Source organism: Ambystoma mexicanum, chromosome 3p, assembly GCF_040938575.1.
Source record: "Ambystoma mexicanum isolate Mex_15411 chromosome 3p, UKY_AmexF1_1, whole genome shotgun sequence".
NCBI classification, from domain to species: domain Eukaryota; kingdom Metazoa; phylum Chordata; class Amphibia; order Caudata; family Ambystomatidae; genus Ambystoma; species Ambystoma mexicanum.
In genome coordinates, this window is record NC_090925.1 from 347,305,028 (window position 1) to 347,317,318 (window position 12,291).

Sequence of the window (12,291 nt, forward strand, 5' to 3'; positions counted from 1 at the left end):
GCTGATTTCCTGTCTGATACTGCAAGAGTCACCTGGCTACCCTCTGATTTTGGACCCAGTCCCCTGCCCGCCCAGTTGCACGCCCGCATTGCCTCCCGGCAACCAGTGCACTTGGGTCTGCATATGTAATCCTACAGTCCCCCTAACCGCACTTTTGGACACCTGCTGTCTGCACTTACCCTTGCACCTGTCACCTGCTGGCCGAACTTCTTGTTATTGTTCTGATCCCATGTACAGCACTGCCCCCTCCCCATTCTCCTGCCACTTTTCCCCTCCTCCTCCCCTGCACCTCCGTGATCTCAATGTCACTTGGCCTAGTAAGATCGTTGTCTTCCCTCTGTTCCCCCTCCCTTGCCTCGTCGTGCCTTGAAACACTTGTGTATAGGCACGTCACAAATGCCATATCATATCATATATACACTGAAGGCAAAGATCAATCTTCAGACAGGTAAGTCGTATTTCAAAGCTAGTAAACACAAAAGAAAACCAATGCAATAATTCAGGTGAGTAAACCAGTGTAAAAAAATAATAGGTTGTTGAAGGGAATTCAAAGGTTAGTAAAACCACTGTTATAGTACTCAGAATGTTCTGCTGTAGGAATACAATGAATGAACAACACCAACAATAGCAGGTAAGCACTTTTTAAGACTTGTATTACTTTTCAGAAGCCTTAAGGCTTCAGCAGTCCATCCCTAACTATGTACGAGTTCTTGAAAGCCAGATTAGAGGGAAAAGCAGATGAGACACAGCTGTAGAAAAGGCAAAGTTACAGAGGGTTCTTGAATTACAAGTAAGTAGCAAGCTTTTGTTGGTAAAAAAATAAAAAGGGTTCAGGGACGGCTCCGGGAATGTGCACAAGCATTAGGCCTGGGTGAACGTGTATGGGCACACACCCAAACTCTTGAATCAGCAACCCAGCCACAAAGCAGCGGCAGAATGACTCACAGTAACTATTGCCACAAGTCCTACAGTACCTGAGGAGTGATGAATATGATGAAGCCGGATAACTTCACTATATACCAACTGTAGAACTTGTCGCTTGTTCCTTGGTCGTGGTGACAAAAGGAGGGACTCTTGAAGGGATGTTGCAGCAGCAGTTGAGAGTGTCAAAGGGGCTTGCGGGTAGAGACGTGCCCACAAAGCCAAAGGGAAAAAAGTACACAAGAAGCAGGAGTGTAAGGAGTCCTGCAGACAAGGATAGGCAACAAAGGCAGTGAACATAAAGGGCAGGGAGTACAAGTAAATAAAAAACATCCTCCATTCTGCGTACACTCTAGGGGTGTACGCAGAATGGAGGATGAGTTTACCACAGAACCAGGAAAACCCCTACTTCTGAGCAGGTTACCATTACAGGGACCCACTCTGGATGCTCATTGAAAGGAGCAGCAGCAGTGGGTGTCTGTGTTTGGACCCTAAAACACAGACAAGGTAACAGTACTCTCAAGACTGAAGACTGAAGCCTGTAAGAGTCCAGCTGGAACTGAACAATGACTGCCTCCTGAAACAGGAACCAGCACACATGGTGCAGTTTGTGAAATTAAATAAGGAAGTTCTGAAGTCTTGCAAATGGAAAGAAAAGACAAAAATATGAATAGGTATTGTCCAAGAAGGTTTATGGTGATGATTGAGTACCATATAGTCCACAGCGGGTGCCAAGTGATGTTCTAGTGGCTCAGTCATGACAAAGACTGGGGACCCCTAGCAAAGGATTCTTCATGTTCCACTGTGGATCTGTGGTTTTGGCACCTTTTCACAGACAACAATGAAGAACGGTTACTGCCCATTCGATTTGCCTCGCTTGCTCAGTCCTGCACTCTGGTGAGGGGACTTTGAGGAGGGAAATATTGCCTGTGGAGGTCCGGAAGGCATCTATAAATGTTTTGGGAGGATTCCATCTTCTGAAGATGATGCACTGCAAGATGGTTGCAGGTCCAGGGGCATTGGCAGTTTCCGCCCAGGAAGGTTGCATGACAGCTCAAGTTTCAGGTCGTCTTTGGACTGATTATGCCCACCAGTCCAAGGGAGGAAGTCATCCTCTTCGGAGCTTCCCTGTTGATTTGAAAACAGGGTCAGGTCAGCGGCAGTCACTTCAGCAGGCTTCTCCGGTTGCTGGAAGGTGCTGGAGGCTTCTCTGGTCATCTTCTTCTTTGTATCTTCAGTTCCAGTGGTCGACTCCCGATCAGCCTCAGGAGCCTCACCTTTTATCCAGGAACCCAGCCAATCAGCACTCATGCCACATTCAAATTTTGGGGGGTGGCAGCCAGCCTCCCAGTTGGAACTGGTTCCAGGCAGGCATGCTAGAAGACAAAGACCAGCAGAGTTTCGGGATCCTCCCCTGCTTCCTGTCCTCACAGACAAACTGGTGCCTTGGCAGACTTTTCAAAGGATTCCTGCAAAAGACAAAAGTTAAACCAGGACCTCCCCCACCCAGCACAGCAGAAGGACCACAAAAGGACAAGTAACCAAGAAATGTCAAAAAAAGAAAGCGGTCTGCATTTCGGGTCAATGGTGACCCTTCTGTGCATTATCGCGGCTGTGAGCACAATCTGAGTACAAATTACACAAAAGTCAGTAGAACATGTCCACTGCCACCAGCCATTCAGGTTTGCTTGTCACTGTAACAGAAATGTTACAGGAGCAATGAGAGAGGGGATACAGTGTAACCCCTCAGCACTCCACATAAGGTGGTGTGTGCTGATCCCACAAAAGAAAAAGAAGGATAAAAAGTGTCCTCTTATCCTTGGGAACATCTGTTCTCTTAGGGAAAATAAAAAGTGAAGCCCAAAGCGCTCCCCGGCAACACTGCAGAGAAAGTGCTGTGTGCTGCAAAAAGGAAATTACAGATGCCTATGAAGTTGGAGGAAAGCATGACTCAAAAATAAAAGTATGGAGGGGCGCAAAAATAACTCCCATAGCCAGAGTAAAAGAATGGGTGAGTGGGGAAAAATGTTCCCATTCACTCAGGAACATAGACAACAAAAACACAAGTCCAGCAAAGTGCTGGGGGTCTCACAGGTGAAGGAGATTTGACATAAAAATGAAAAATCTACCCCACAGTTATCTATCACAATTCCATGACCGTATAAGCATAGACAATTTAAGGGCAGTCAGAGCGAAAACTTGTTCTCAAGAGGCATTGGGAAGAGCTCCAAATTGGACAGTACTATGAGCACAGTGTTTAAGATTGGTGACGGGAAGGGATCAGAAGCTGAGCTCGATTTGAGGAAGGATTGGCTTCCTGTACCTCAGAGAATAGTGCCCGGGAAGGGATCAGCAGGTGAGCTCGATTTGAGGCAGGATTCGCATCTTGTACCTCAGAAGTCACCCCTTTCCCTGCTCTCCTAGGTCCTTATTCGCTTGAGTTGGTGATTTATCACCCAGTCCAGAAGTGGATGGGTAGCCGCCATGGCCCGTGATCTGAGCATATATGTTGATTTTGGCCTCAAACAAGATGGAGACTGTCTGCTAATGACTGGCAGCGACTGGGTAGGATATCCGGTAAATTAGGAGAGGACAGCTCCTTGATGATTTTAAAGGTCCCTTTCCCCATATTAGTTTCCATAATACGTGAGCCAAAGTAGGCACCTTTAGCACCTTGAATTGCCAGATGGTAAGACATTAGAATGCGTTTACAGCGTTGGTGATGCAGGGTTAGAATAGCAAAACTTTGACATTTTGCAAAAGAATGGAACAAAGTTATTTAGCATCAATGTTGCTGCTTAGATAATAAGCAGACCCTCCAGCTTATAGCGATTTTGCGATCCCGCAAAATGCCGCGAAAACGGCCGTTTTGCGCAAAATGCCACAAAAACGGCCGTTTTGTGCAAAAACAGCATTTAAAAAAAACATTTTTTTGTAACTTTTTTTAAGTAATCTGCAAAAATTACTGTTTAAAAAAAATAATACTCAGGGTGCCAGGTTCTCAACTTTTTTTTTACACATGAAATGAAATGCGCTAACACATCTCATCGTTTGCACCCCAAAAAAGTGCAGCCCAATCCACAAGGAACACATGAATGGGCACATTTTAAATGCGCGCCCATTCAGATGGCCTTTTTCACCTCCTTGATCTAATAAAGTGGCGTTTCTGTCAGTTCAAAAGCGCATTCCTCATTTCCAAGCAAGATGTACTTTTAAATGTGCAGAAATTGTAGGCAACCCTACGCACACGGTATGTGGAGCTGCCACTGCATGACGGTCTTTCCTGACCCTGTCATGCATTTCTTTTAAGGTATGAACCGCTACTGTGCCGCTTGCATTTCTGTTCCTCAAACAGGATAAAAATGCATTTTTTGGGTCGCATTTTACAGCGGCAGGGACCTGGGGGGGCCTGTCCCTGTGAAAGGCGCTGGGAGCTTGCAGAACACTGTCGGGAGAGCGATTCTATTTATAGTACTGCCCATTTTGATGACAAAAATCTATCGAATGTTACAATTTGACCTATTTCGTCCAGTACTATTCAATTTTTATAAATACTGAACATGTGTTTCCCGGTGTCACCCGCTCCCCATGTTCAGTATTTTTGGTCTAGGGTGGTTGCAGAAGTGTTTTGCCCTTTTTCCTCAAAATTGGAGGCGGGGACAGAAAAAAAAGAAAATAACGAAAAAGGGAACCTGCGGAGTCGGATCCGACCCGCGTTAGAGGGACGGATCTGGCACCGCAGGGTTGCAGTGAAAGCGGCAGCGACCAAGCAGTTAAGTAGGGGAGGGGTTGGGGTAGTGGTGAAAGGTACATTTTGGGTTGTTTGGCTGAAGCAGCGAAATTGACCATGGTCAATTCCACCGCAAATAATTACACTTCGGTCAAACAACCCAGAACACCATTCAAGGCAGCTGGCCAGCGCACAATTTGCGCTACAGCTCAAGCCTGTGGAAATGCGCCGGTCACCTTTGAGAATAAGGTGACCTGCTCATTTCCAAAAATGGGTTGTCTAAAAATAGCATATCCTCCGCTCTTTTTTTTAAATGCCCCATTATTTGAGGAACTGGGTCAAAATCTACATTTAAAAAAAAATTAAAAAATGGTTACACTATGAGAGAGAGGGAGAGTGATGAGTGAGATGTGAAGTGATAGACAAGAAAGCAGAGGGAGAGCAGTGGGTCAGAGGAGGAAGCGCTGCACAAGAGAGCAGAGGAAGCAGTGAGGCGATGGGCCAGAAATCTGAGAGCGAGCAGAGGTACAGAAAGTAGAGGGAGCGTGTGGTCAGTGAGCCAGAAAGCAGAGATGAAGCGGTTGGCCAGAAAGAGGCAGTGAGCTGCAGATTGGGAAAAAGGATGAGGGAAGAGTGCGATAAAATGGGAGAAAGGATGCAAAAGCAGCACAAAAGAATGAAGGACTGTATATTGTGGGAGGAATTGTAGAGTGTAAAGGTGTGAGTTGGGAGTATGATTTGGAGTGTGGCAGGGGCTGGGCAGTGCAAATTGTGACTTGACAGTCTGACATAGCACGTGAGTATTTGTATGACAGAGTGAGAGGTTAAGGAATGTAAGTTGTGATGGAGAGTTGGTGAGATGTGTGTTGGTGAGAGAGGTGTGTGGGTGTTTGGGGGATTGGAGAACATAGAAGGGGAATATTTTCAGCATTACAATTGATAATGATCAATTTAGTTAATACTATTAAATAGGCATGAACATTAAACCACAAATATAGCCAAATCAAACACTGTTCTGCCAAGCCAGAGATATCTGGGACTCTTCCTATTAAATTAATACAAAAGATACATAATAACGATACCCTGGCTCTCTTGTAGCCTTGCATTCTGCCTATTTCCTGCAATGTGGTAATCTTACACCTTTTAGTTAACACAAAATGTCCCACAAAAATGCCTTTTCATGCTGCAAAATTTGCCATTTCATGCCGCAAAATCCTGGAAGGTCTGAATAAGTAATGGAGCATACTGGTTTAGCCCCAATCCAAATGATCTAAAACAGATTTCACTAGGATAAAAATAAAGAAGCCTGTTTTATTTACTTTGTCACAAAACATGAAAGCAAATGTAGCAGATGCGTTTCGTTTTATGTAATACAGCTAATTTAGTTCAAAAACCAATCTGATTCTTTTTTGCCGTGGTACAAATATTTTTAGATAATATGGATTGTGTCAAAATCAATTTACTGCATTCTATATTATCCAGGTATTTCCTCCATTTTGAGCACTGGTGTACATGCTAGATAGTCTGGCTCTCGGTTGAGCCAAGGGCCTTCCCCAGCACCCCTCTGCTTGTTGACTTTCATTTGAACCATGGTTCGAAATCCTGGGACAAGTAGCAGTATATTTTGAAGAAGCCAGTTGGTTGGCTGAAGCAGTCATTCAATACAACCATCAAGGAGGGAAACCCAGGGCAGATGGATGGGGGAAACCCAGGGCAGATGGATGAGGGAAACCCAGGGCAGATGGATGGGGGAAACCCAGGGCAGATGGATGAGGGAAACCCAGGGTAGATGGATGAGGGAAACCCAGTGCAGATGGATGAGGGAAACACAGTGCAGATGGATGAGGGAAACACAGTGCAGATGGATGAGGGAAACCCAGGGCAGATGGATGAGGGAAACCCAGGGAAGATGGATGAGGAAACCCAGGCCAGATGGATGAGGGAAACCCAGGCCAGATGGATGAGGGCAGCTCAGGGCAGATGGATGAGGGAAACACAGTGCAGATGGATGAGGGAAACCCAGGGAAGATGGATGAGGGAAACCCAGTGCAGATGGATGAGGGAAACCCAGGGCAGATGGATGAGGGAAGCCAAGGGCAGATGGATGAGGGAAGCCCAGGGCATATGGATGAGGGAAGCCAAGGGCATATGGATGAGGGAATCCCAGGCCAGATGGATGAGGAAAACCCAGGCCAGATGGATGAGGGCAACTCAGGGTAGATGGATGAGGGAAACCCAGGGCAGATGGATGAGGGCAACTCAGGGCAGATGGATGAGGGAAACCCAGGGCAGATGGATGAGGGAAACCCAGGGAAGATGGATGAGGGAAACCCAGTGCAGATGGATGAGGGAAACCCAGTGCAGATGGATGAGGGAAACCCAGGGCAGATGGATGAGGGAAGCCAAGGGCAGATGGATGAGGGAAACCCAGTGCAGATGGATGAGGGAAACACAGTGCAGATGGATGAGGGAAACCCAGGGCAGATGGATGAGGAAAACCCAGGGCAGATGGATGAGGGAAACCCAGGGAAGATGGATGAGGAAACCCAGGCCAGATGGATGAGGGAAACCCAGGCCAGGTGGATGAGGGCAGCTCAGGGCAGATGGATGAGGGAAACACAGTGCAGATGGATGAGGGAAACCCAGGGAAGATGGATGATGGAAACCCAGTGCAGATGGATGAGGGAAACCCAGGGCAGATGGATGAGGGAAGCCAAGGGCAGATGGATGAGGGAAGCCCAGGGCATATGGATTAGGGAAGCCAAGGGCATATGGATGAGGGAATCCCAGGCCAGATGGATGAGGAAAACCCAGGCCAGATGGATGAGGGCAACTCAGGGTAGATGGATGAGGGAAACCCAGGGCAGATGGATGAGGGCAACTCAGGGCAGATGGATGAGGGAAACCCAGGGCAGATGGATGAGGGAAACCCAGGTAAGATGGATGAGGGAAACCCAGTGCAGATGGATGAGGGAAACCCAGTGCAGATGGATGAGGGAAACCCAGGGCAGATGGATGAGGGAAGCCAAGGGCAGATGGATGAGGGAACCCCAGGGCATATGGATGAGGGAAGCCAAGGGCAGATGGATGAGGGAAACCCAGGCCAGATGGATGAGGGAAACCCAGGGAAGATGGATGAGGAAACCCAGGCCAGATGGATGAGGGAAACCCAGGCCAGATGGATGAGGGCAGCTCAGGGCAGATGGATGAGGGAAACCCAGTGCAGATGGATGAGGGAAACCCAGGGAAGACGGATGAGGGAAACCCAGTGCAGATGGATGAGGGAAACCCGGGGCAGATGGATGAGGGAAGCCAGGGGCAGATGGATGAGGGAAACCCAGGGCATATGGATGAGGGAAGCCAAGGGCATATGGATGAGGGAATCCCAGGCCAGATGGATGAGGAAAACCCAGGCCAGATGGATGAGGGCAACTCAGGGTAGATGGATGAGGGAAACCCAGGGCAGATGGATGAGGGCAACTCAGGGCAGATGGATGAGGGAAACCCAGGGCAGATGGATGAGGGAAACCCAGGGAAGATGGATGAGGGAAACCCAGTGCAGATGGATGAGGGAAACCCAGTGCAGATGGATGAGGGAAACCCAGGGCAGATGGATGCGGGAAGCCAAGGGCAGATGGATGAGGGAAACCCAGGGCATATGGATGAGGGAAGCCAAGGGCAGATGGATGAGGGAAACCCAGGCCAGATGGATGAGGAAAACCCAGGCCAGATGGATGAGGGCAACTCAGGGTAGATGGATGAGGGAAACCCAGGGCAGATGGATGAGGGCAACTCAGGGCTGATGGATGAGGGAAACCCAGGGCAGATGGATGAGGGAAACCCAGGGAAGATGGATGAGGGAAACCCAGTGCAGATGGATGAGGGAAACCCAGTGCAGATGGATGAGGGAAACCCAGGGCAGATGGATGCGGGAAGCCAAGGGCAGATGGATGAGGGAAACCCAGGGCATATGGATGAGGGAAGCCAAGGGCAGATGGATGAGGGAAACCCAGGCCAGATGGATGAGGAAAACCCAGGCCAGATGGATGAGGGCAACTCAGGGCAGATGGATGAGGGAAGCCCAGGGCAGATGGATGAGGGAAACCCAGGGCATATGGATGAGGGAAGCCAAGGGCAGATGGATGAGGGAAGCCAAGGGCAGATGGATGAGGGAAACCCAGGGCATATGGATGAGGGAAACCCAGGGCAGATGAATGATAGAAGCCAAGGGCAGATGGATGAAGGACTTCACTGGCATGGAGCAGATAGCAGATTTCAGATCAGGGATATCCACTGTATGCAAGGTCTGGAGCGTGTGAGCTGAGCATTGTTAGGAAGCAAAGGGAGTAATGCTAACTGCAATATTGAAGACCTTAAGCATATGATCTAACCAGACTGGGGGAGCTTTGCAAAAGGAGACTGGTTGAAAGCAGGGTCCTGGTTATGACCAAATGTATGGTTGGGGCTGGTTACAAGTTACCCCCAGAGAGGCAGGTCCATCTTTAAGGAGGGAGACTGAAGGAAGCTGAGGCTGATGCCATCTTGGGTTTAATATCCTAACATAGCGCTCGAGTTGCCAAGAGTATTCAGCAACCAGTGCTAGGAGGCGATGAACTGATGAGTAGAGGAATGGGTGCTCTCCCTCAATCCCCACCAGAGGGTGGGGGTGGGGGGCGTTGGGAGCCCCAGCCAGGGTGGCAGCTTGACCTGCGTGCTCCTGCATAGCACTTCTTACAATGGACAAGTAAAGCCCTTGAGCAGGACCTGCAACATCCCTGCCCTTTGCAGATGCGTGTGCACTATAGTGCATGGCCCAGTTCCTGGTGCTTGGGGACTGCAGGCCGATGCATGGGGGGGGGCGCAGGTAGAGGGGCCCAGGTGCTCTCGTTCATTGTTGTCACTCTGGGAGCAGCACGCTCAGAAGACTGGCCTGTCCGACAGATGTATCGGGTCCTGGTCCCCTCTCAGGTCCAGTAGAAGGCCCTTAATGGATCGGACCAGAGACGAACATAAACAAAATCATTAGGTGCCAATGATGCCAAGGAGTGGGTCCATCGGTAGCCCTCTGGCTCTCTGTCTGCCCCCCTCCTCGAGACTCAAACCTCATGTGTGTCGGGGTTCTGTAAGTAGGCTAGGTGGGTGTGGACGAGCAGGGCTGGCGTTAGGGCATTTTAACCTTTACAACTGAAACGGGCCCTCACACCTTGGGCGGGCCACTAGGATACTGACAAATTAAGCGCAAACGCGTTTCTTAAGTAGTCATTTGGTGATTCAGCTCCCCCTGCTGGCCACGTTTCTGTATTCTAATGGGTGGAAGCCAATGCACCTGTGTCTTGGTGATTAAAGCTACTCACCTCCTCCCTCGTTGCCGGATCTAGGATTTTGCAGCAGAATGAAGCCACGAGGTGAGGATGATTCTCGGCAAATGTTCCCTAAGGAAGCTCCAGTCTTTACAAACTCAAGGCGGTGCCACTTACATGTGCCTCTGCTCGCCAAAGACAGACCTCGCCCTAATGTTTTCAGTCCCCAGGGACATGCTTCACCCCACTATCGGCTTCTTGGGGTGGAGCAGAGAATATGCTTGGATATTAATGGAGTGCAAGGCGGCGCTCGTGCTATGCAAGCTCAATGATGAACCCAGGGAAATCCCCCTTTGAAATGTCTATTAGGAAAGACATATTCTCCATTATAATGTACACACCACACAGCTTTCTCTTCCAAGCAAAGTCCTTTACCTATTTTGGACTGAATTAATTTGTCCAGTTTCCAATGATATAGTGTGTAATCGGATATGTGCTTCAGGCATACAATACGGCACCAGCTGACACTGTGTGTGCCCCCCAAAAAACCTCTTTAGCTTTTCCCCACTTCTCTTTTGCATTTGATAACCTTAAACTGCACCAAATCAATGCAGCATTTCTCTTATTAATTTTTGCTGGCTGATTTTTCCAGCTCTAGTCAAGATGGCCCCACAAACATCATTTTCAAATTGGCTCCTGTGCATCCCTAGCCGCCACTGGGGCCGAGTACCTTCTTGGGCCCAGCCTCATGTTGAGGCATTGTGGCGGGGCAGTGCAGCAGGGTCAAGTGTTGCTAAGAAAGGAGTCCATTTTGGTACAGGTTTGTTTCCATGTCAATACTCCTCATAAAACACATTTGCGCGGTCTCTGGGCCACCTCTTCCTCTAGGAATGGGGAGGAGGGTAGGCGTGGGTTGTGCTGCCCATTAATAGATGCAAGGGTGTAGCATGTTGAAAAACACATTGGGCCTCATTACGAGGTTGGAGGTAGTCTTGCCGGTTTTACTGGCAAGGCTACCCCCAAACTCGCATCCGGCTCCGGCACCCGCGAAAGGGGAATCACTGGGCCATTCCAACCTCGGCTGACCTGGTAATTCCCCTTGCGTGGGTGCCAGAGCCGGTACGTCCCTTTTCCCATTTGAGCCCCCATAGGGCTCAATGGTAATGGGGCGGATGGTAGCAGCGGTACCGTTTATAACGGTACCGTTGCTACCACCATGTTCTGCTCGCGGGTGCCGGTACGGCAACCTGGTCAGACCAGGTTGCTGCAAGGACACCCGCGAGCAGAAGTCCTAGTATGGCGGTATGGTAGCAACGGTGCCGGTAGCGATACCGGCGCTGTTGTTGCCTTACCGCCATACTCCTAATGAGGCCCATTGTTATGTCAATAGGTCTTTATACTGCACCAAATCACCACTATAATAATTTCAGAACACCCAGGCTTGTCCGTGGAGTGTATAGCACACACATGTAATAAACTTGCACATGTAGAATAGATGCAAAGGCACACATCTGTCTTATTTTAATTACAACAGGAGCTCATTTACATGCACAATTAAGGCATTCATTCTCAGAAGACTGTAAAAAATAACAGTGGCAGGCACTATACAACACAACCCGTGCTATTACTACATGATCAAAGTTGCTAGAAATAAAGGAATAAACGCTTCCCAAGCACTGGCATAATGGACATGGCCATAGCGGCAGTTTCCACGTGTTCAGTTCGAGGAGCTATGGTATGCCGCGGGTGTCTGTGTGAGTGCCCTATTTTTCAGCCGCAAGGGCGAGGGTTATTATTTCTCCGCCTCTCTGGTCTGATTTAAGTCGGCCAGGGCTGTTTTCGGAGTGCTGTGTTGGCTTGTCTGACCACCGTCGGTTATTCTGCAAGTTTCGAGTTTTGTGTAAATCCTTTTACTTTCTAGTCCCTGGTGTTGCCCCAGAAGCCTTCTCTTGCGTGGTGATGCCTTGGCTATGCGGGGGCGAGGGGGGGGGGGGCAGAAGGGCAGCGTTAGCTCAAGCTGGTTACTGGCCCTTCTCGTGCCCCCTTCCACAGGCTGTGTAGCATCTGCCTCTGCTCGGGGCGGAGCTGCGTCATCTGTACCGCCCTTGTTGACACCACTTCAGTTCCGTCGCTCTTCATTCCTGGACACTGGCCTCTCTGTGCCTCTGCAGGTGTTGGGACGCTGTCCCCTTTTTGAACTGTCCCCAGTATTCAACATCTGCCCCAGCCCCCCTCGCTTCATCGGGCGTCCCTCTTGTGGATTGTTTCCAAGTGATCGTAAGATCGCCCGGAGGTGCACAGCTGTGCCACGGGTCCCTCTCTCACCACACAAGTGCTGCT